Genomic DNA, 22,114 nt, shown 5'->3' with positions numbered 1-22,114 from the left:
AGCTCTTTCCACAATAGTGTGGATCAGAGCCAGGATCACTGGGGAAATGTCTCACAGAAGGTGTGTTACCAGCACAGGGTTGATAAAACATGATTCAACACCTTTACAGTTTCTTAGGTTTTACTTTTGTTACTCAATTTACAGTTTAAGAGGAGGCAAACTACCTTAATAACGTCTCCAGGGTCTTCAAAATCTATGCAGGTGAGGTAATCCAGATTTCCAGACGTGGGTCTGGTTGGATTAACCAAAAGAAAAAAATTTTTTTAATGAAAAAATTGCTTTGCAATAATTGGCACTATTAAAAATTTTATGGTGCCCAAGGGAAGTTTTAGCCCCATGGGGCCACTTGCCATTATTGAATGTTCCAGTGTTGATTATGTATCTGGATTTAGCTGATTAGGAGTAATGGTTTAGTGAATCTACTGCATATTGCGAAACGGACACCTCATAATCACTTCTGGGAAGAAACTGAGCAAATGAATCAGGACTCCAACTTCCAATACTGTTTTTTTTCCTTCTTCCCTACAGCCCAGTTATAGGAAAAATTAATTGTCTGAAAATAATGGTTCTCTAATCCTGTGCTTCAGAAAATTGTACCAGAAGTCATTTTTAAGTATCTTAATATAATATCACACCTAAATTCCTGAAAAAAAAAGTTAGTCAATTTTGCTAGATATTGAAATAATTCTCTTTGTGATATGGGCATTCTGAGTATTAGATATCTATTTGTAGTCTAGATTTTCATGCTTTAGGCAAGTTTAAAGGGTTTTTTTTCCCCCAGTGACCCCCCTCCCAGTCCAAAGAAATTCAAAAAGTGCAATATTTAAAATGTTGGCTTCCCACAGACGGTCAGGGAGTTGTTAATATTGCAAATTCCTGTTTTCTATTTCAGATTATCAAAATTCCTTAGAAGTCTGATGGCATTTTTTTAAGTGGTAAGATTTGAGGCAATTAATTTATTTCCAGATAGCTCTTTAAAAGTACCGTAACAAGTATAGCAATTTTCTCATTCAAATTGCTATCCAAGTAATTACTTCTATAAAACAGTTCAGACAACTCAAAAAAAAAAAAAAGAAAGTAAGAAATGCACAGAAGAAGGAGGTATTGAAATGGCCCCAAATTGAAAACATTTCAAAGCAAAATTGTTAACGAGCTGTTTGAGCTATATGGACATTATAAGTGCAATTAACTAGAAGCCAATAAAAATAATCAATGGCAAAGTGCAGCCCTCTGGTACCCAGCGCTTTTTACAAAGAGATGTCTGTGAAGGCAGCGAGTGATTCAAAAAGCCGCCTTTATCTATGGGAGCGCGTGCTATTTTACACGAGTAGAAACGAAAATGATTTTCATTGACTGTTTCTGAAGTTCAGCCCCTGACAAACCGTGAAGAGCTGTCTGTGGGAAGAGAGAAGTTTCTGCTCTTAGCTGCACTCCCCACCCGCTTCCTCCCAGGAATGCTGGAGACAGCCGCAATCTCATCACAGGAAGGTAGGAGTGTAGATTTCAAAATGTAGATGTCACATTTCAGTGCAAACAACTCCCACATGAACACTTTATCAGTATGTCAAGATGAATTTTTTATCTCCTGGGCGGGGCGGGGGGGGGGATGGGTGCTCGCTGAGTAGACTGCTCTCCCTAGATTGGCAGGAAAAGATTTTTAGTGTTTCTGTGCCTCCTACGGAGGGTCCCCACGGTCCCCCCGGGGCGCACAAGGAGTTGTGAAAAGTACCGCACAACTGGCCACCGGCATAATTAATTCCCTCCACCTTCTCTCTAGCACCTCCCACGTCTTCTCTTTTTATAGCAGTTCTTTCTCTCGGAAAATCTCAGGTTACTTGACTGGGAGTTCTCAGACCTCCAGTTTCAGCCCTGCCCTCAGCCTCCAGTCAGTGAGAGACACCCAGCCCCAGCAAATGGATTGGGCAGCCCGTCTTGACACACCACTGTGCTGAGTGCTTGAGGACGTGTTTCACCAGATGGTTGGGGTTAGCGTGTGTCATCACATTTGAGTGGGGATTAGGAGCAGGAAGGCTGCCTCGCCGGAGCTGTGTGGTCTTCTCCAAGCGAGAGTTGCAGGCAAGAGAACTACTTGCTTGGGGAAGAAGAGGAGGAATTCGTTGTCTGCAGCCACAAGAAAAGCAGTTTTTTCAGGTAAAGTAAAAGACATTGAATGCGCCTCTCTCTCTCTCTCTCTGTCTCCCTCTCGCTCTCTCTCGCTCTCTCTCTCGCTCTCTCTCAACATACTTTTGAATGGAATGCTAGCACAGCACACTTGTCAAACCCAGTTGTTACTCTCCTATCAATGCTGCTATTGTACGGCTGACAGATAACAGTGAACATAGCTTGGTGCTTGGCTGTCTTTATAGAACTAACACTCCTCAAGCCTTGCTATGGAAGGTGTAGCTCAGAAAATGTCTTTGGAAGCGGTGTTGGTCCCCACCCTTTCATATCCTCGTTGCATACTCAAAACAGGAGCTCTAAATTGTTCCTAAAGGATGGGTAAGTCCAAGAATGCATGTATCTTAGCTTTCAAAATTAAAAGTCACTTTCAAACTGTTGCATTTTACTACCCAATTGATCAAGATTCTTTGAAGAGTCTATTACTGAGTTGCTGGCAGAGATGGGAAAGCTTTCTTCCCCGATTTTTGCAATGTAGATCCTGTCTGATTTGTGATGGACCAAAGTGTTTCGAAAACAATTTGGAGATGGACTCTAAAGTTGGAAACTCCTTAAGAGAAGGGGCTGCCTTCGGAGCAGCTGAGGGAGCGTCTTTAAAACAAAAATGCTTAGAGATAGAAGAAAAGTAGAAAAGGAAGAAGTAGGAAGAAGTAGGAAAATGCTTTTTAACACGGCCCTTTTGCAGCTGCAGGGGAGCAGACAGAGGTAATTCATTTGCAGATCTGTTGGTGAAAGTTTTACAAGTCACTGAAAAGTAAAGGAGCATCTCTGTAATGGATCCTTGAAGTCCCTACATTTATGGGTTTTTAAACAGGCTCTCTGAAGTGTTAATTAAATGTAAATACATTTTCTGGCTTGGTTCTAAACAAACGTTAAAAAAAAACGTTTTAATGACAAATTAGTCACTGGAAATGAATGGTCATCCTGTAACTCAAAATGAGTTGTCATCGTATCTGTGAGTAGCCATTAATTTAACCACTCTGACAAAAGCACCATGAAAATTAGATTGAACTGAACGTAGCAATGGGGTTTATATCTGATGCTTAATCTGTGGTATAACAAAGGCCTTTCAAGTTGATGCCCTATTTTTACAGGGATCAAAGACATAACATTTTCATTTTTCAAGTTTGTGATCCAGCAAGGTGAGTCCACGAGTTAACTTCTTTTGCACCCTGACAGACTTGCGCTCCCTCGTCAGTGTTCAGATACCTGTGGTGCTTAAAAATTCCTCTCCTATTGGACTTCCACATTGCATAGAGAAACCCAACACTGTCCTCACCCTTGGCAGGTGAGAGAGTCTATGAATAATACTGTATATAAGCTCTTCGGAAAGAGGAGCTGTTTTGTAGGTTGCATAACAGGAATTTATGGCTAATGCTCTGTGATTTTTGTATTCAGCTGCAAAAAGATGCTTGAAAAATTATGTTTCAAGTTGCATTACATATATTTTTGGCAACAAGAGAGTGGATTTTTTTAATCCTGTTTAAAAATTTTTTTTTCTTTTCCATTATTGTTTGTTAATCCTCTTTTTTAAAAATTAAGATTGCAAGAATTTATTATAGTATCTAGTTGTTATTCAGAGTGTTCTCTGAAATAGTCTCAGAAATCTTCCTCAATGAGAAAATATCCTCATAAATAACCAGGCAGTTATTACAACTGAGTAAGATCCGATTCCCAATATTACATAACCCAAACAGGACTAAGTTCATAAGCTGCAGTCTTTTGGAATTCCAGTCATTCCATTTTAGCTTTACAATGGAACTGGGGTTTAAAAAAATAAAGACAGAAAGGCAAACTAATATCTGGCATTGTGTCAGGATTAGGATTATAGGCACAGTCTGAAGCAGGTACCAATGCCATTTTTCACCATAGCAGAGATATTTCAGGAGAAAGTAAAGTCCCTCCTCACCAATGGGCTCTTCCTCCAGGAGATCTGGCGTGATGGCATCTAACAAAGGCAAGTCCCTGTTTAGCCATGGGAGCCCCAATCCCCCTCCCCTGCCACAAGCATATGTTGCTAATGTTGCAGACCGACCACCAGGCTGCCTGCCCAGGATTTTGGCAATATGGGAGAATCCCCTCCACCCCCTCGAAAAGTCAACTGTCCGCAGGATTTAGGCAGGATGAAAACAAGGAAGGAAGTGTTGAGAAATAATAAATTCACACCTTGAGAAGGCAACGTTGTGTGTTACTCCCCCTAACAAGGCTTAGGTAACGTGAAGTTACTTAACGAACCCAAAGGGTCTGTTTCAAGACACTGCCCGCAGGGCAATCCCAGTTTCTTGTCAAAATCCAAATCCACTGTTCCAGATGGTAAACATTCAGGCATATTTATGGTGACTTCTACATACCTCAGTTTGACATTTGGTTTCTTCCTGACAGCACTTGTGCTGGTAACACACATGAAGCTCCCATCAGTATTCTAACAGCTGTGAAAGTGTTTGAGCGCCCTGGGTATCCCTCCCAGCGAGGTGAAAAAATCACTGGGGGGTGGGGCTGAGGGAGCTCTCCGACTTGCCCTGTGGCTGCATCCTGTGATCTAGGCACGCAGTAAGGTGACAGATCTCAGAGGCGAAAAGCAATCTGAAAGCTTGATCCATTAACTTACAAAACCCATTTGACAGTGGCGTGGAAAACTAAAATACATGAATGCAGATAATCATTGAACTCGTGGTATGTGATAAGCAGGAACCTTCATCAAAGAACTAAAAGGGCTCTGCTCTTTCCTTCTAAGGAAATTTATGTGACTTCAAGCAGATTGCTGTGGTCATTTCCATTGTAATAGCAGAGACGAGTGGCACGTGTGACACTTTGCATTTACTGTCTTAATTATATACCCATGTGGGAAAGGATAGGGGCTTGGTTCTTTTGTGTTTTAGATTTTAAATGGTTTATCCTTTAGGAATCCAGAAAGCAGGATTTCTAATACTGAGTACTGAGATTTCACCAACCGTTGCCAGGTGGATGAGGCCAACCAATGGGTCAGGTCAGGACATCTGGTTCTTTTTTCCCTCTGCAATATTTTTTGTGGGGAGAGCATGGAGTAAATTTAAGGGGATTAGAATGTTTAAGGAACTGACTCCAAATAGATTTTTATTTTTAATCATCATTATTGACTTTAAAGAAAAGGAGGCTCATGTACGAAATTAAGTCTATGATCATATGGTGAATTTACCTTTCCTTTATGTTAGATCCATGGGCGGAAAAAGATATTTGAAAGAAGATATTTTATGGGAAAAGTTTGTCCTGAAATATGTTTCCTGTTTAAAATACTTTCAATTCAAACTCAATATGCTGGGGAGGAGGGGTATTAGCCTGTTAGCTTTTTGTTCTCCCTAATATTCCCCTCACTCCCATAGCCAATCTGTCATCAAATTCTGTGAGTCCTCCCTTTAAAGCATCACCCACATCTGGCCCACAGCTACCGCTCCAGTGCAATGATCCAATCACATGGGGGTCATTACAGCAACCTCATAACGGGTCCTCTCGCCTCTACTTCCCTCCTGTCCACCAGTTGTGGGCTGAGCTTCCTAAAACACGGCTTCCATCAAAGCATTTCTCAGCTGAGAATTACCACATGGACCCTCACTGTCCACAGGATAAAGTTTGAATTTCTCAGTCCGACATGTTGGCCCTCTGTTATTCAGCCCCAACTTTCCAACTGTATCTCCCACCAAATCCCTACAGCAGCAGAAGTCTACCCTTCCCTGTGGCTCAAGTGGCCAGCTCAATGTCCCCCACTTCCTGGTCTCTTCTCTTACCCCTAATCACTCTAGTTTTCCATCTTGTTGTCTGCAAAATGAGAGTTTATCATCATGTGAGATATTCCTTCTCGTTCCACGTTTATAAGCCTGTGTGTAGGACATCCCCATCACCTCTGTATACTCATTCTTCAAAGCTTCCGCTTAAGTTCCACCTCCTCCAGGAAGCCTCCCCTGACTGCATCTCCCAGTGATGTTTTCTTTCCATTGAGGCTATTGGTTATCTGTGGGTTGCACTGCAGCACAATTACTTTGTTTTTTTTTAGCCCTACTTTCTACTTTGTCTTTTTATCGCTTGACTCCTCAGGTACGGTGAAGACTCCTAAGACAGGAACTGGCTTGGTCCACTTTTATGCCTTACTAGTAAATGGGTGTTGGCTAGCGCACAGGGACATTCAAACATCCAAGGCACTTTCCTCTCTCGTTACCCCACTTTAGAGCCATTTACTGGCTCTAATAGTCTCCTCTCCATTCATAAGAGAAATGGAAAAAAAAAAAAAACGATAAAACTTGATTGGTTGTATTTGGGCAGCTTAGGGAAAATGCCACTTGGGCAGAATGTGTGAAATGATTGTCCAAAATTAAGCTTGAGTATTTTCTGAAAAATCCCCTCCTATTTCAGCTTTCTAAAACCGTGGTAGGAATTACATCTATTAGCTGCCCCGCTATGGTGTGAAATTTCAAACACGATTTTGGAAGCAGGAGAATACAGTTTGGGGGTTCAGACAGACTTGTGTTCTAATCCAGGTACCCCCTCTGACTAGCTGCATGGCCTTGGACAGGTGACTTAACCGTTCAGCTCCCTCCTCTGTAAAATGAAGATAGGAATACTTTCTTTGGGGATGTTATGAAGAGAGAGAAAACCACAAAGCACCTAGCTCAGCACATGTGCAATAAATGGGGGAGAGAGAAGGTGGGTAGATGCATATGTAGATACAGATCTAGGATGCATGACTGTGTTCATCTCGATCATGTCAATCATTCATTCTATCTGTTTATTTAAAGTGTGTCTTCTTTTAGCTTTTTTCTCTGCCACCAAAGGCAGGGGGTGGGGAAGGGAGCAGGGGTAGAGAGAGCGCCAGAGGAGCTGCTTTTGGCATTTAGGGATTTGGAGCAACTGAGTTAATGGACCCGTAGGGACAATGGTGACAGTTGAATACCCTTTGCAGGGAGGAGGGAGTCCTGGGTCCTGCGTTAAAGGATAATAAAGAGCAGGCGCTGGGCCACAGGGCTGGGGGAACAAAGGGCCCGAACAGTGGACCCCAGCAGGGAGTTGAATTCACCAAAGGGTCATGTGCCCCTCTTCCTTCCTCCTGGCCCACTGTTCAGAAAGAAATAATAACTTGGCAAAACACTGGAGAGAGTCAGGTCAAACTTCCAGAAGTAATTGGTAAAGCAAGATACCATTTAGACAAAACAAGGGGCTTGGACCTTTGCTGTCCTTCACCCTTAAACCAAAGTGAACAAAAAGCTGAAAGCAATCGTCTTGAGCTCTGGCCTGTTCCCAAACTCTGCACCCACCGTCAAACACTGAGCTGTCTGTCTGTACCCTGTCCCCAGAAGGGCAGCTGACCGAGAAGTGATCTCACAAAGCATTAAATGCCACCTAGCAAATACATCCTTGGACACTGGTCATTCAGCTTCAGTTTTCAGGATCTTGGGACAGATCAAAGGATATTCTTTCCAATCCTGATCATCTGGTCTGCACCTGCCCCAGACCAGGGAGAGGAAAGAGACTGGAACTCCTCTAAATGAAGGGCAAGGCAATATATCTGGAGACGCCTCTCTCTTCCTAGCAAACATGACTATAGAACTTTCAAAGCGAAGCATTAACAGTTACGTGGCTTGACCTCATCTTTAGCTGTAGCAGATAAACTAGCTGCTCAAAATATGGGATCCACGTACTACTGCACAATAGTGTGTTAAACCTTTGTTAATTAAAAAAAAAAAAATGTAGCTCTCCTCTTGACCTTCAAAGGTAAAACCTTTTCTTATATGCTGATCTCCTTTTTTACTACACAGCTAGAAATCTGTAAGAAACTATTCCTGCATATTTGAAATTGTGAATCTAAGAAACTTGGCCATGTCACTGTTCATTAACTGTAGTGGGTGAGGTTGATATTGAATGGCTATGCTGAATAAATGAGCAGACACGTGTTTCTTGGTGAAAAGGTAGAGTCTCCCCAAATTAATCTACAAATTTCAGAAAATAATAAACAGATTCTCACACACGAGAGTTAGATGGCTGACGGTGGGGGCAGCGTTTGGGAACAGGTAAGAGCCCAGATGGCTCTGGTTGAACATAAAATAAAGATTCGAAAGTTTACGCGCATGATAAACTCATGAGCAAGACAGGACACTTGTGTGAGAGAAGAACCATAGTAAGAAGGGGACTTGTTTTATCCCATATCCAATCATGTTATAAAACTACAATAATTGAATTTTCTGTTTCAAAGCAATTGACTCTGAAGTAGATGTTCATCTACCTTCACGTATTTTTGCTTTTGTTTTATTCTCCTCGGTTTTGTTTTTGTTTTTTTTTTTTTTTTAATTCTCCTCAGTTTTCATCTCTATTCTGTTGTTGGCTTTGTCCAAATCTTCAGCTCAGCTACAAAGTGTGGTTGCTAGAAAGAAGGTCTATTGCTACAATTAACTGAAACCCTGAACTAGTTTTTTTTATTACTTTGTTCTATGGTTTTTTCCCATCTGCAAAGAGAGCTACTAATATATGCAGCTTTTCCACTTCATGGAATATGTAATAGGCCTGAAACAAGTTTATTTCAAGAACTCGGGAAAATCCTCCTGTATTCATTCCCTTGATGGAGGCCCCAAATACACCAGTCTAAGCATTTTCCCATTTTTCTGAGCAATAAGAGCACGTTCTTAATAAACAAAATGGAAATCTGAATTACAGGGGGTTCTGTTTATTGTCCAGTTCTGTGGCATGGTTTTATATCTCACAGGCAACACCTGCTGTATTAACTTAAAATAAAACTGAAGGGTAGCCTATTTTGAGATGATAGCTATACCAGCGCCATGGGGGGAACAGATGAAATGCATACAGAGTGTGCATTTATTGATAAGGTAATTTAGAAGTGTGCACCTGTGGATATTAGCCTCAAACTCCTATCACTAATATGGCTTAGCATCAAAATCACCTTTCTATAACACGTCCTCTGTATAGACTTCCTGCCAGTTTAAAGCCTCCCCCTTAACCTTCACCTGCCAATAATCAATCTTCCGCTGAGTAGAAGGTCCTAGTACACAGATGTGCTTGGCGTTGCATCCAGAAATGCTAGAAACTTCAGCTTTTAACTTTCATCTATAAGAAGTGCATCCCCCGCAAAAAGAGTCCCCTACAAATCACATGTTCCTTTTTTTTTTCCTCTTGAGAGCTTCACGCTGGCAAGAAAAAAGAAAATGTTCTGGATATAGCAAACGAATAAAAGCATGGGGTATGTAATATTTTTTATCTGAGACACCTAGAGGATTCACATGTGTTATCCCATTCTTTTCATATATGACATCTAAATTTAGTAAAAGAGATTTGAGGGATAGGATAGGCTCAATATCGAACGGTTTAAATGACTTTTTGGCCGTTGATCTGATGTCTAAGGAAGAGCCATAGGTGCCTTCTAAATGGAGTCAAAAGGAAGAGGCTTAAGAAAGCTGCGTCAATGTGCTAATTCATTTAGTCCTTGTGTACTAAAGAACTTCCTGTGTTTCCTGTGTATATATTTCTATCCTGAGAGGAGTACAAAATAATATAGGACACCATCCTTGCCCTGAAGGAATCTCTAGTTTAGCTGTGAGCCGAAAATGCACCCCCTACAAAAAAAAATTTCTAGTAGCAATGGAAAGAATTTTGTGGTTAAGTATCACTTATTAATACTAATTAAAAGGGATGTCCACAGAGACCCCTGCTGGAGGAGCTGGAACCAGAGCCCCGCGAGACTTTTCTCCACATCGTTAAGCAGATGAATCAGAGCTGTGATTCATCTCCATTCTTTACAGACTCCATGGGGACAATTCATTTACCCTCTTTTACTCAGTTTCCTTCTCTATAAAATGGGGATATGGTGATCACAGAGTGTGGTTTTCAAGGTTCAATGAGATAATAAAATTAAGCGCCTAGAAGTTAGGATTCAAACAGCTGTATTCTTTTTCCAAGATGGCAGAAAGAACCACTTGAGTTAAGCCTTGGAGTTAAACTGTGTATGTCATTTTCAAGCCAAGACATAGTATTTTTGAGTCAGAGGATTTGTGTAGATACAGTGAAGAGAGGAATTTGGGAATACAGTGAAGAGAGGCACTCGGCAGAGGAGAGGGTGGAAAGGAAGGGCAAGAGGGAGGGAAGAGGGGTGATGGAGGAAGAGAGAGAAGATGAGAAAGGAGGAGGAGAAAGAGTATGGTCCTTGGTTGCCTCTCCTCTGTACTCTTTTCTATTTTAAGCATGTCATGTCAGCTAAATTAGGCCAGACTCTAGAGTGTGGTGACACATCAGGACATCAGGTAGAGAGGTTGGATTTCATAGTTGAAATAGATGCCTTAGGAAGTTTAAGCAGTAGATTTTTCAGGAATGGGGAGAGAGAGAGAGAGAGACAGAGAGAGAGAACACACAATTGGGAGAGTACCAGGAGTCCAAAAAAAGAAAAAAAGCGTTGCCTAGTCTCATCAGTGACATTGGGAATGGGGAAAGGATGGGTGTAAGAAACATTGTGAAGAACTAAATGACCATATCAACAACTTGGTAATTGGTCAAATAGAGGACAAAGGAAAGACAAGTGACAGAGAAGACACTGAGGCTTCAAGCCCAGGTAGCCAGGGAATGGTGACACCACCTAAGGAAAATGGGGATGCTGGAAGTGGAATTTCATTCTGCAGCACCATAAATATCCCAAGCTATGGTTGGGATACCTTTATAATGCAAACACAGGTAAATATATGTGCATATAAATGTTCAGTAATATAATTTTAAACAGATAAAATCTAACTTTCTGATCATCAGCGGACATAAGACGTACACAACTGATGTTTTTTATGACATATTCCTCCTTAGATAAGAAGAATCTGTTCTCAGATTAAGAAGAGAGTTGACCCAATAACTATTCTAGTGTTTTTAAACTTCAGGGTAGTGAGGGATTTTCAAGTCAAGAACAACAAACTACTTCTGCAAAATACCTATAATTCTCTTCTTTCAACTAAGAAAATGTTGCTGAAGAGGGACATACAATCTAGAGTCTAGAGGCAAGAAGAGATGAAATACTTAAGTCCCTTCTGCTCAGAACTTTCAGCTTCTACCTTGGTTGACATCCTTTTGCAGAATGTATGAATGACATTTTACAAGTGATATTGACACTCCCTTTTTCACTAACTACAAAGACAAATCTTTTTTTATTTATTTATTTTTTTTTTTGCGGTACGCGGGCCTCTCACTGTCGTGGCCTCTCCGGTTGCGGAGCACAGGCTCCGGACGCGCAGGCCCAGCGGCCATGGCTCACGGGCCCAGCCGCTCCGCGGCATGTGGGATCCTCCCGGACCGGGGCACGAACCCGTGTCCCCTGCATCGGCAGGCGGACTCTCAACCACTGCGCCACCAGGGAAGCCCTCTTCATGGATTTTTAATATTGCTCCCTCTCTTTACTATTAGAAACAATAAGGTAGAAGTTGAGTTTTAAACCTCTGCATCTATCAAGAATAGCTTCAAGATGGTATATCTGATATATAGGTCTTCATTATATAGTCATAGACAAAATAGTCAAGGATAATTGGGATAGAAAATTGCATTTTAGTCACTGAGAAATTTTAGGCAACTAGTCAAAAGTAAATTCACAGCTAGACCAGGCAATTCTTTGGACAATGTGGAAAGCACTGTCTCATGCACCCGTTTTCTGGCTTAATTTTTTTCCTTCTGCCCACATCACTGTCCCAGGGCTACATTTGAGCCAGCTGGATTCCATCCAGAAACAGATTCAAATAGACAATAGGCCAACTAGAATTCCCATCTTCCTTGATTAGATGCAAAATTGTAGAGCTGGGTGTCACTCACACGCCAGCCACTCAGGAGTCTATGCTATCAATTAATTTCTATTGAGAGCTGAACTGAGGTGATCGTGACAATTCCATTTTTAAGGACATGTAAAACTACAGCGAGACCAGAATTTTAAGGACAGTGCTAGATAGACCCGTCCCATCTGAATGAAAGTATCCACTATCTGCTGCATATCATAAATGAAAATGCCCTGTAAACTCCACAGTAAATCATACTGGTTTTTTTTTTGGGGGGGGGTTGTTTGTTTGTTTGTTGTCATGGGATTTGACTGTAAAAATTCATTGGCTCAAAATCACATTCTCATTTGTAGGACAATTTGCCAGTGAGATGAGAGGCTTTAAATCACTTAGAAGAAAGGGGAAATTATCACACATTCTGTCAAAGCTACCAGATATAATGTCGTGTAGTTTTCTTAAGTAATTAGAATTAAGGCTAGATTTCCCAGGAAAGGCACAGAAAATATCATAGAAGTACAGAATATTAGAGATATACCTTAGAGATCATCTACGTAAAATCCCTCATTTTACATCTGAGGAAACTGAAGCCTGCCTAAGAATCCTAAAACTCATTCTTACCAGAGATAGTTCTATAGGCCAGGCTTTATCAAAAAGTATAAGGCAGTAAAATTCTACCAGGATTAACTGGAGTTCATGCGTCAGTTGTACACTAGAACTAAGGAGAACATGGAGCTATGAACCCAGCTCTCCCACGGCCCCTCTTGCTAGTGCCGTGATGAAAAACCAGGGACTGCAGAGAATTCTTGGGACTGGAACAAATACCAGCAAAAGCACTTACTGTTTAGATGTATTCTTTGCGAAAAATCCATTCTACCAGAAATACCCAAGCACTGATTCAAAAGTTTGTAGCTTTGTTATCAAGAGGCTTGTTTGTAAAGGCACTTTTTAACCTTTGCCAAAAGAATGTTACCCAGGCAATGATGACAGTATTTACCATCACGCCCTCAAAACATTTTCCCTTGAGTTAAATCATTGGAACTTGCAATCTTTGGGTAAGCAAAGCAAATATGTCATTTCTGCACACCAGAAAACTGAATCTGAGAGAGGATTCTAGAGAGCTAGTGAGTGGAGTAATCAGTGTTAGAACTCATGGCTTCTAGCTCCTACTTCACTGCTTCACGCTTCAAGTGATTACAAATATATTACGTTAGGGAAACCGGTTGCCTTACATCAGTTGGGCTGTCCCTCAGTGATGTCACCTCATTGAGAAATAAACATTTAAATACGTCCCCAGGTACTGGACTTTTCCCAAGAGAAGTATAAGAGCCATATTCTTCACAGCTTTATAAATTATGTGAGTGTATATACCATTATATACCTACATAATTAATGTCTAAAACTGATCTATTTGTAAAGGAAGTAAAATTAATCATTGTTGGATTATAAATGTCTTTCATAACCATTAACTTACATTTTTCATCTTGCACTATTGAGAATAACATTTAATAATTCAAAATAAAAGATTAACTTAGAATCCTTAAGTGTGGTTTTGATTTTTTTGAAAAAATAGTTTTGTTTTCAAAACATGTCCTAGATTTCTTTTTGTTGTTATAAGTACCTAAAGAAAGCCATTATAATTTTCAGAGCAATGAAAGAAATATGCCACAGGAAAAAGAGTATTTGCATTCAGATTGTTAAGTTATTGGCTATACTTCAGTTCACTGGAGGGTGTGACTGGAAACCTGGTTATTATTATAAAGAAATCAGGCTTACCAGTATTACATCTGCTGATGAAAGGGAGAATTCTATTGTCAATGTAGAGGTTATTTGGCAGAATAATTATCTGTTTTTCATATAGCTAAACCTTAATCACAGCGAGTGCTGGAAACGGACTCTATGAAAAATTATGTCTTTGGTCTTTGAGAATACTTTGTTCATACTATTTTCAACTAAGCCTATACATTGACCCCTTCTATAAAACATGCCTTCCTATTTCTTATTTGTATCTCAACTGTTGTTTATAATGAAAATAAAGCAGGTCATTTTCACTCTCAAAGGGAGGACCAGAAGAAATAGAGCTGAGCTCTTCCCAAACTCGTTACAGCTCTTTTGTTCTGCCTCTGAGCAGCAACTGCCCTTGAGTTTCTATGATTTTTTCTCACACATGCTCACAATCTCCACCAAAGAGACCACATAAAATGGCAAACTGTTAAAAATAAAAAAACAACACAAAAAAAGATGCAGGTCCTTCCAGAAGTAATATAACTCAAGAGCATCTTTCTCGTTTCCCTCACTCATCACAGAGACTCCTAAGTTTGCTCAATCTTTAGCTTCTTATACATATTGAAAATGGACTTCCTTAGTTTGTCCTTCCTTAGGAATTCCTCTGATGTTTTATGAAATTTTATTTTTCCCAATTTATGAAACTTTTAATTTTATATAACAATTTATACTTTCCAAGGTGCTTTCCAACATTTCATTTGATTTTTACCACCCTGTGGAGCATGTCACCCAACTAAGTACCTGTGTCATTGAAAGATATTTAGGGTTATAAGACCATGAGGTATGCAACTTTCATTGAATTCAAGGAAGAACAAACAAACAAAATATATACATGCAAACATACATAAATACATAGAAAGAGAAAGTGAGTGACCAATTGATAAAAAGATTGGGGCAAACTATTAGCAATATATGGATCTGAGTAAATGGTATGCAAGTGTTTTTTCTATTATTTGTGCAACTTTTCTGTAAGTTAGATCAATTCTCCAAACCTCAGATTTTTTCTTTGTAATTATTTTCAAATACAAACTTTTTTATAAAAGATAGAGAGACACGGAAGTTAAATAATTTGCATACGCTAATAGAGCTGATTAGAATCCAGGTCTTCTAGTTCTCCACACTTCCTCCAAGCCTATAATCTATTCCTGTATAAACTGAAAAGTAATTTCCACTTAAAATATTTATAAACCACAATTACATTTTTTGCCAGTCATCAGTAATCAGTACCATAGCTCAGGGAAAACTCATAATTATTATTTAGCTATTTATTTATATATCATATTACCGATTTTAAATCATTGTTACAATCCTATTTTATTTGATCCTCGTAACTCTTTGGATGAAGTAGATAGCACAGGCAATATTGGACCCATTTTACAGATTAAGAAACAGGCTGTGGAGGTTACTTGTATCATTATTGTTCATAGCTTTTAACTGGCAGTCATTTTCTGCAGAGAGACACTCAGGTACTAAAATTCCAGAACCGATACTCTTTCCAATTTGTGCCCTTGACATTCCAATGCCTTTTATACTCCTAATGACCATATCTAAAAATTCTAGGGCTCATGCTTTACTTAGTAATAGAAACAAATAACATTCTCTTAAAGAACAAAACTAAATGACTGAAAAAGATGCCTGTGTTTTATTTACTAATATTATACATAATAACAGCTAAGGTTTATTGAATACCTACCTGCTGTGTGGAAGTAAGTGCTTTATATACATTATCTAATTTAATTTGTTCAACATCTCTATGACATGCAGTTCTCATGGTCCCCATCATTACAAACAAGGAAACATGTCTGAGAGTCTGACTAACCTGACTGACGTGTAGAACTATAGGGGTTAAGGCAGGACCTGGACCACTCCGAACTCCTACCATTAATTAAACTGTCCTATACCACATTTGCCCTTTTTTTCTTTAAGCTCAGTTGATATTTTAGCCAATTTCTTTTCCATATATTCAGTGATCTTTCAATTCTGCAATCAAGAGAATTCTTTCCAGGAACACAGTTTGTATGGAAAAGCATATGTTTGAAAAAGCAGGTACCACATCCTATTTGTATCAGCAGCGACCCCTGGCACACATTAAGCATTCAGTAAATGTTTGTTAAGTGAATAAATGATGTTTGGAGTTCTCTAATAAAAAGCTTCTAAGATGTCATGATCTAAATACCCAAATACAAGACCTAAAAATTGAGTTGGTTCAATTTGCCAGACCTCGGCTTTACAGCAAAACACACAGTTTCAGGGCTTCCCAGGGCTTCCCTGGTGGCGCAGTGGTTGAGAATCTGCCTGCTAATGCAAGGGACACGGGTTCGAGCCCTGGTCTGGGAAGATCCCACATGCCGCGGAGCAACTAGGCCCGTGCGCCACAGCTACAGAGCCTGCGCGTCTGGAGCCTGTGCTCCACAACAAGAGAGGCCGCGATAGTGAGAGGCCCGCGCACCACGATGAAGTGGCCCCCGCTTGCCAAAACTAGAGAAAGCCCTCACACAGAAACGAAGACCCAACGCAGCCAAAAATAAAAATAAATAAATACATAAATTTAAAACATAGTTTCAAAGCCAGGAAAAAAAAATGTAAAGAAGAAACCAAATTTCACTTAAAAATTTTTTTAAGCCAGCTCTTGGAAACCTGAACTGCTCTGTCAATAATCTGACAGATTTCGACTGTCCGGATAACGTTTTTTGGATAATCTCCTGTCTCTATGACAAAAGTCATACTCTGTCTTAGTGCTGGGAGTCCATGATTTTTCCCTTTGCTATAACCAGTCAGGATAAAAGGTGAACACAGCTGACTTACTATGTAAGGTGCCCTTGCAGATGCCGGCTGACGATGCAGGAAGGGACCAGTCAGGGAAGATGTGAGGTCAAGGTAAGTGGCAGGATACACGGGATATACTTTTCCACCTCCTTTCTTCCAACCCACGATTCCAGCTGTCTTGTGGTTTCTTCCCACTCCAAAGTTTCCAATAATATTCACGTGTATCCATTTTTCCTCAAACAAGAATAGTTAGGTGAGCCAAGAGGACAACATTCTCCTACCTCTTTCCTGCTTTAGTAATATGACCTTTGTCCTACCCCGTGCATCGCCCCCGCAGCACACAGACACCTTCTTAAGTGCACAGCTTAACTTGACTGCAATGTCAGGGAATTTCAGGGTAAAAAGTGCATTCGTGGAAGTCAATCACACGTCGGGTCTCAGGTTTCTCCACTTGGCACCGGTTTATAGCATTAAAGCAATTCCTTTCAGGCCTTGCCCATTATCACTCCTCCTGCTGTCCCTCACCCTTGCCTCAGGCTTGGGCTCTTAATCTCTGGTTCTTCTTACTAATGCACTTGCCAGCCCCAGACACGGGTACTTGCAGATTCTGCAGAACGAGGCTTTTTCCTGTCTTGGGCTCAGCACATCCTCTCTATCAGCATCCCTCCGAGACTTCAGCCCCTGCGGTCAGCTATGTCCCCCACGCCTCTGCTTTCTCCTCATCTTCTCTGCCCAGTCTGTGCTCCTAGGCTTTGCCCAGCCCCTACTCTCTAGCATATATGTTTTGTTTTTTGCTTTTTTTTTGCGGTTCGCGGGCCTCTCACTGTTGTGGCTTCTCCCGTTGCGGAGCACAGGCTCCGGACGCGCAGGCTCAGAGGCCATGGCTCACGGGCCCAGCCGCTCCACGGCATGCGGGATCCTCCCGGACCGGGGCGCGAACCCGCGTCCCCTGCATCGGCAGGCGGACTCTCAACCACTGCGCCACCAGGGAAGCCCTAGCATATATGTTTTTGCATTTGCCAGTTTTTCCTCCACCTGCTCACAAAAAGACTGGAGGGGGCACACTGGATTCGGCATCACTAAATATCTTGGATGATATTCCCTCGGTTCATTTTTTTTCTATGTCTCTCTAATCCACTGTTTTCTAGCAAAAGCTTTCTTTGGATTTCTGACACCAACCCTAACAGCTTGAGTTGACCTGATGCCCTGAATAACTGTTTGTCTCCAGGGCTGAAGGCACAACAATACCATTCAGGTTATTATTAATAATTATCAATCATTGTCTTTTTAAAGAGACCCTTACTGTTATCTCTTTATATCATTTAATATTTATATTTAAATACAGAAACCTAAGCAGCTGTTGCCAGGGTCACCGCTTAGTTCGTGCTCACTGAAGAAAGGAATGTTTTTTACTGACTCAGGGCGTATAATACTGAACTAGTGATTAGGACACGAACACCCTAAAAGAGCCAGAAAAGGAGGGAGAAACTGAATGATACTGAGTACCGACCACGTGCTAGACACTGCTATTCACTTTCTGACTTCATTATTCCTGTACTAGTCATTCTAGTTAGAAGAAAAGGACCTAGACTAAAAATTAAAAAAAAAAAAAAAAAATACACACCTGTAGAGCTAGGATTTGGACCCAAGTCAGTTTGTCTTCAGAAATCAATGCCGATTTTTTTTTTTCTCAAAAGAAAGTTCTACATAAATGCTAAACAGTAAAACCTCATCATTAATTACCTGAGGGAGTTTACATTTGCCTGCAATTTACACCCTTTTTTTCCAGACTAATTAAACTGCCAATGCCAGTAAAGTGCTTCTTCCCACAATTTACTAGGCTTTTTGGTAAAGAGCTAAATGAAGGTTTGCTATCAAGCTAGCGAGGCAGAGAAGACTGAGATTCCAATAAAAACTTGCTAACTGGTGTGCAACACCACGCCCATTAAGAGTGGAACAACGCCTGCAGAATACAGACTGGTCTCTACGTCGTTCATTGAGGGCTGGCTTAGACTTGTTCCGTTGGGTTGATGCCCAAGCCGGCCCTGAGAGGGTTAAACAAACCCCCCTGGAAAACACTATGGTTATTTAGAATCTAGGGCATCACGATGAACACGCTGTTTGGTGTTTCCCATGAGGCATTATTACTGTTGTTCCAAATTAGCGAGACATACCTGCGCTTACTTAATGCGTTTTCTCTTGATGTACATGCCCTTGCTTCTTAAATCATTTCCAGAAATCCTTAGGAAATATGAAAGGAATTTATCAAACGGACGTGTTATCTTTACCTTCAGCAGAATGTCAGACCACTTCTTGAAAGATCCTCTCCAAATTCTTCAGCTCAAACCAATTTTAACAAACTTGAATATACACACCATAATTAGGAAGCCAATTTATTCAGTTCATTTGCATCCGTCTAAATAATTTTTCCTGACAGATGACTTCCGTTCTAAGTACCAAGTACTTTTTAATCCTCGGCAGGTTATTGCTGAGGATAAATGATTTCACATTTCTCATAAAGATGCCAGTCATTAAGAATATTAACACGAATTCCTTCCCCTTGAGTAGAAAGGAGATGTCATTTTAGCAATGTTGCTGTGTCAGCCTTTCTATTGTCAAACACAACAAATGATGAGAAAATCAATTTACTCTTTAGAATTAGTCAAGTGAGGAATTCTTTGAAGTGGCCGTGCAGGGTTTTGCCTGGGCCCCGTAATCACATAAAAGCGAGTACTGTATATATCTTGGTAAAATGTTGTGAAATTTAATGAGGACTGTTTGCTGCCATAGACCTTCCAGACATAATCTATCTCTGAAAAAGAATTCCCCACTCCTAAAATAGAGGTTTGATGAGCACCAGATGTGGTTCAAATGAACCCTTGTCCAACTGAACTAAGAATATATTTTGATCTGTATGAGGCACAGTCCAGAGACAGGGGAAGTGATTCTAGCACAGCCTGTGTTGAGGTTGGTGGTGGAGTTTGAATGTATTTATTTACTCCATAAAGCTTCTCTCATAAGGCAAAATGCAAATGAGCTTTTAATGAATACTTTCTAATAATTGGAGGATGTCATACTTGCTACTTATGAGACAATTTACAATTTTATTTTGTAATCTGTGTGGAAGAAAGCATTTCCACGGGTAGCCACAAACTTTAGAATGATCTGTGTCCTGGCAATGATTTGCAAGTTCTACAACTCAGTTTCTCCACCCATAAAGGGAAGATTAGATCATTGTTCAAAAATGACAAGCATTTAATATTTGGAAATGACTAAATAATGAAGTGCATGGATTCTATAGAAATGCTGAGGAGAAAAGGAGATTAATTTCAAGCCAAAATCTAGTACAAACACGACCTTCCTATTGTAAATCTCATGAACAGGGAAAGAAATTACATCGAAGCCTTCGTTTCTAGGGCTGAGAATATTGTACATTAATATTGGGACGTTTCAGATGGAAAAAAAATCTGCTTATTATAATCTCTTGTCTGTAGAGATGCGAAAAATTCTTTCTGCTACACTGTTCTGAAAGAATGCTGTTAGTAAAGATTTAAATGACAGGCATGGCAGGGTCATCTTTTGATTCCTTTGCCTTTGGGCAGGACTACAGTTAAGCCATCTCAGGAAAGAGAATGATGCTGTTGCTCGCAAAAATCTCCAGGTGAGAAGGGTAAAAATTAAAAAGAGCCGATGGGAAAGCTCAGGGGCCTTGAAATTAATAAAGGTCAGTTTATTAGGTCAGTTCCGGCTAATTTCAGTTAAAAGTCATTTCTATTTGCCAATAGCCTAATGCTTAGCAAAACTCCAAAGGATGTGATATTTGACACTAGTTCTCTGAAAATTCCATTTCGTATTAGCATTAATGTCTGGTCACTGTTTTGTTCGCCTCCTCTTCACCCCGTGGGGGAGGGAGGGAGTCCTGCCTTAGAGTTCTGGGATGACCAAACACAGGACATCTGACTTGGGACACAGGGGGTCAAGAGCAGTTTACTAGTCACATACACTAATGACCCAGGGGAAGCAGACACTTCGTGCCACACAGAGACACATTCAGGAACAGAGGGAACAAGAAGGGGCTGGGGGGACACTATTTACAGTAGCCAGGACATGGAAGCAACTTAAATGTCCATCTACAGAGGAATGGATAAAGCAGATGTGGCACATAGATACAATGGAATACGACTCAGCCATAAAAGGGAACGAAATTGTGCCATTTGCAGAAATGTGGATGGACCTAGAGATTGTCATACAGAGTCAAGTAAGTCTAAAAGAGAAAAACAAATATCGTATAATATCGCCTATATGTGGAATCTGGAAAAATGGTAGAGATGAACTTATCTGCAAAACAGACATAGAGTCACAGATGTAGAGAACAAACTTATGGTTACCAAGGGCGGGGGCGGGTTGAACTGGGAGATTGGGACTGACATATACACACTACTATGTATAAAACAGATAACTAATGAGAACCTACTATATAGCACAGGGAACTCTACTCAGTGATCTGTGGTGACCTAAATGGGAAGGAAATACAAAAAAGAGGGGGTATATACGTATGACTGATTCACTTTGCTGTACAGCAAGACACTAACACAACATTGTAAAGCAACTCTACTCCAATAAAAATTAGTTTAAAAAAAAGAAGGAGCTGTGGGGAGCAGGCTCTGTAGTTAACAAGATGGTAAGTGGTACCCTGGTTCCCAGGGACGATGTGATTGGCCTGTTGCAATGACTGTGTGGGCTGGCAGGGAAGTGAAACCTATCAGGATGAGGACCCTGGTGTGATGATGCCCAGCTATCGGGGACCTAACCAGTGGGGGAGCCTTTCCCACTTCGGTGGGAGCATTGCAGGTAAAAGTAGGGGAACTCACAGCCCTTTGGGGCCCCGTGAGGCTCAAAGATGTCAAAGGAGCATGTGAAATCTTAGACTTCACAAGCCATGCAAGCTATGAGGACTTACGGGAGACTCACTTCCCCTTGGCTATACTGACCCCTTTAAGAGTAATGTCTTCGCCACACCTATGGTGTCTCCTGTGAAAAGAGTCACTTTTGATTGGACTGATAACCATGGGGGCTTATATAAGCAGTTTTCTAGCAAGATTACTCTCAGACCAAGGCTATATAATCAGCTAGATGATTCATGCGGAAGTATCCTCTGCTACTTGCTTTGATTTGAATGAAAAGAGGATGAGAGCCCTAAATCATCCAGACAAATGACATATTTACTCCTCACTTGATCTTCATGTGCCACGAGGTGAATGTCGACTAATTTAGACTCCGAGCCAAAGAGACGAAAAATGGTCTGTCGAGCCAAAATCAAGAGTATGCCTGCCTTCAGTTTTCAAGAAGAATACTGTCAGGAAACACAATCAGGTCAGACTTTCTCTCACTTTCCCTGCAATTTAACCACTGGGGAGATAAAGGACTCAGGGAGACCTGGGGTTCCAGGCAGAGCTTGGACATCTGAAGTTAATGCTGGCCCTGTTATAAAATCTTGGGCAAGGCATTTAATCTCTCTGAACCTCAAGCTGTATACCTTTTTAATGAAGAATTTAAACTAGTTCTAGAGTTTCAAACTAATTTTTTTTTAGTAGCAAAACCCTTGTTTTCAACAAAGT

At 40.7% G+C, this 22,114-nt stretch overlaps 1 protein-coding gene across 1 annotated transcript in view; it reads left to right on the top strand.

The window, feature by feature from the left end:
- The first annotated feature begins 1,976 nt into the window (after nt 1–1,976).
- Nucleotides 1,977–22,114, top strand: part of LOC102978220 (extracellular sulfatase Sulf-1) — a 161,794-nt gene continuing 141,656 nt past the window's right edge. Inside the window, exon 1 of the mRNA XM_055091089.1 lies at nt 1,977–2,151. The gene's annotated coding sequence lies outside the window, so the exon portion shown is untranslated. The remainder of the gene's footprint in view (nt 2,152–22,114) is intronic.

Source organism: Physeter macrocephalus, chromosome 15 (assembly GCF_002837175.3).
Source record: "Physeter macrocephalus isolate SW-GA chromosome 15, ASM283717v5, whole genome shotgun sequence".
NCBI classification, from domain to species: Eukaryota; Metazoa; Chordata; class Mammalia; order Artiodactyla; family Physeteridae; genus Physeter; species Physeter macrocephalus.
This window is presented reverse-complemented; position numbering and strand designations above follow the sequence as displayed.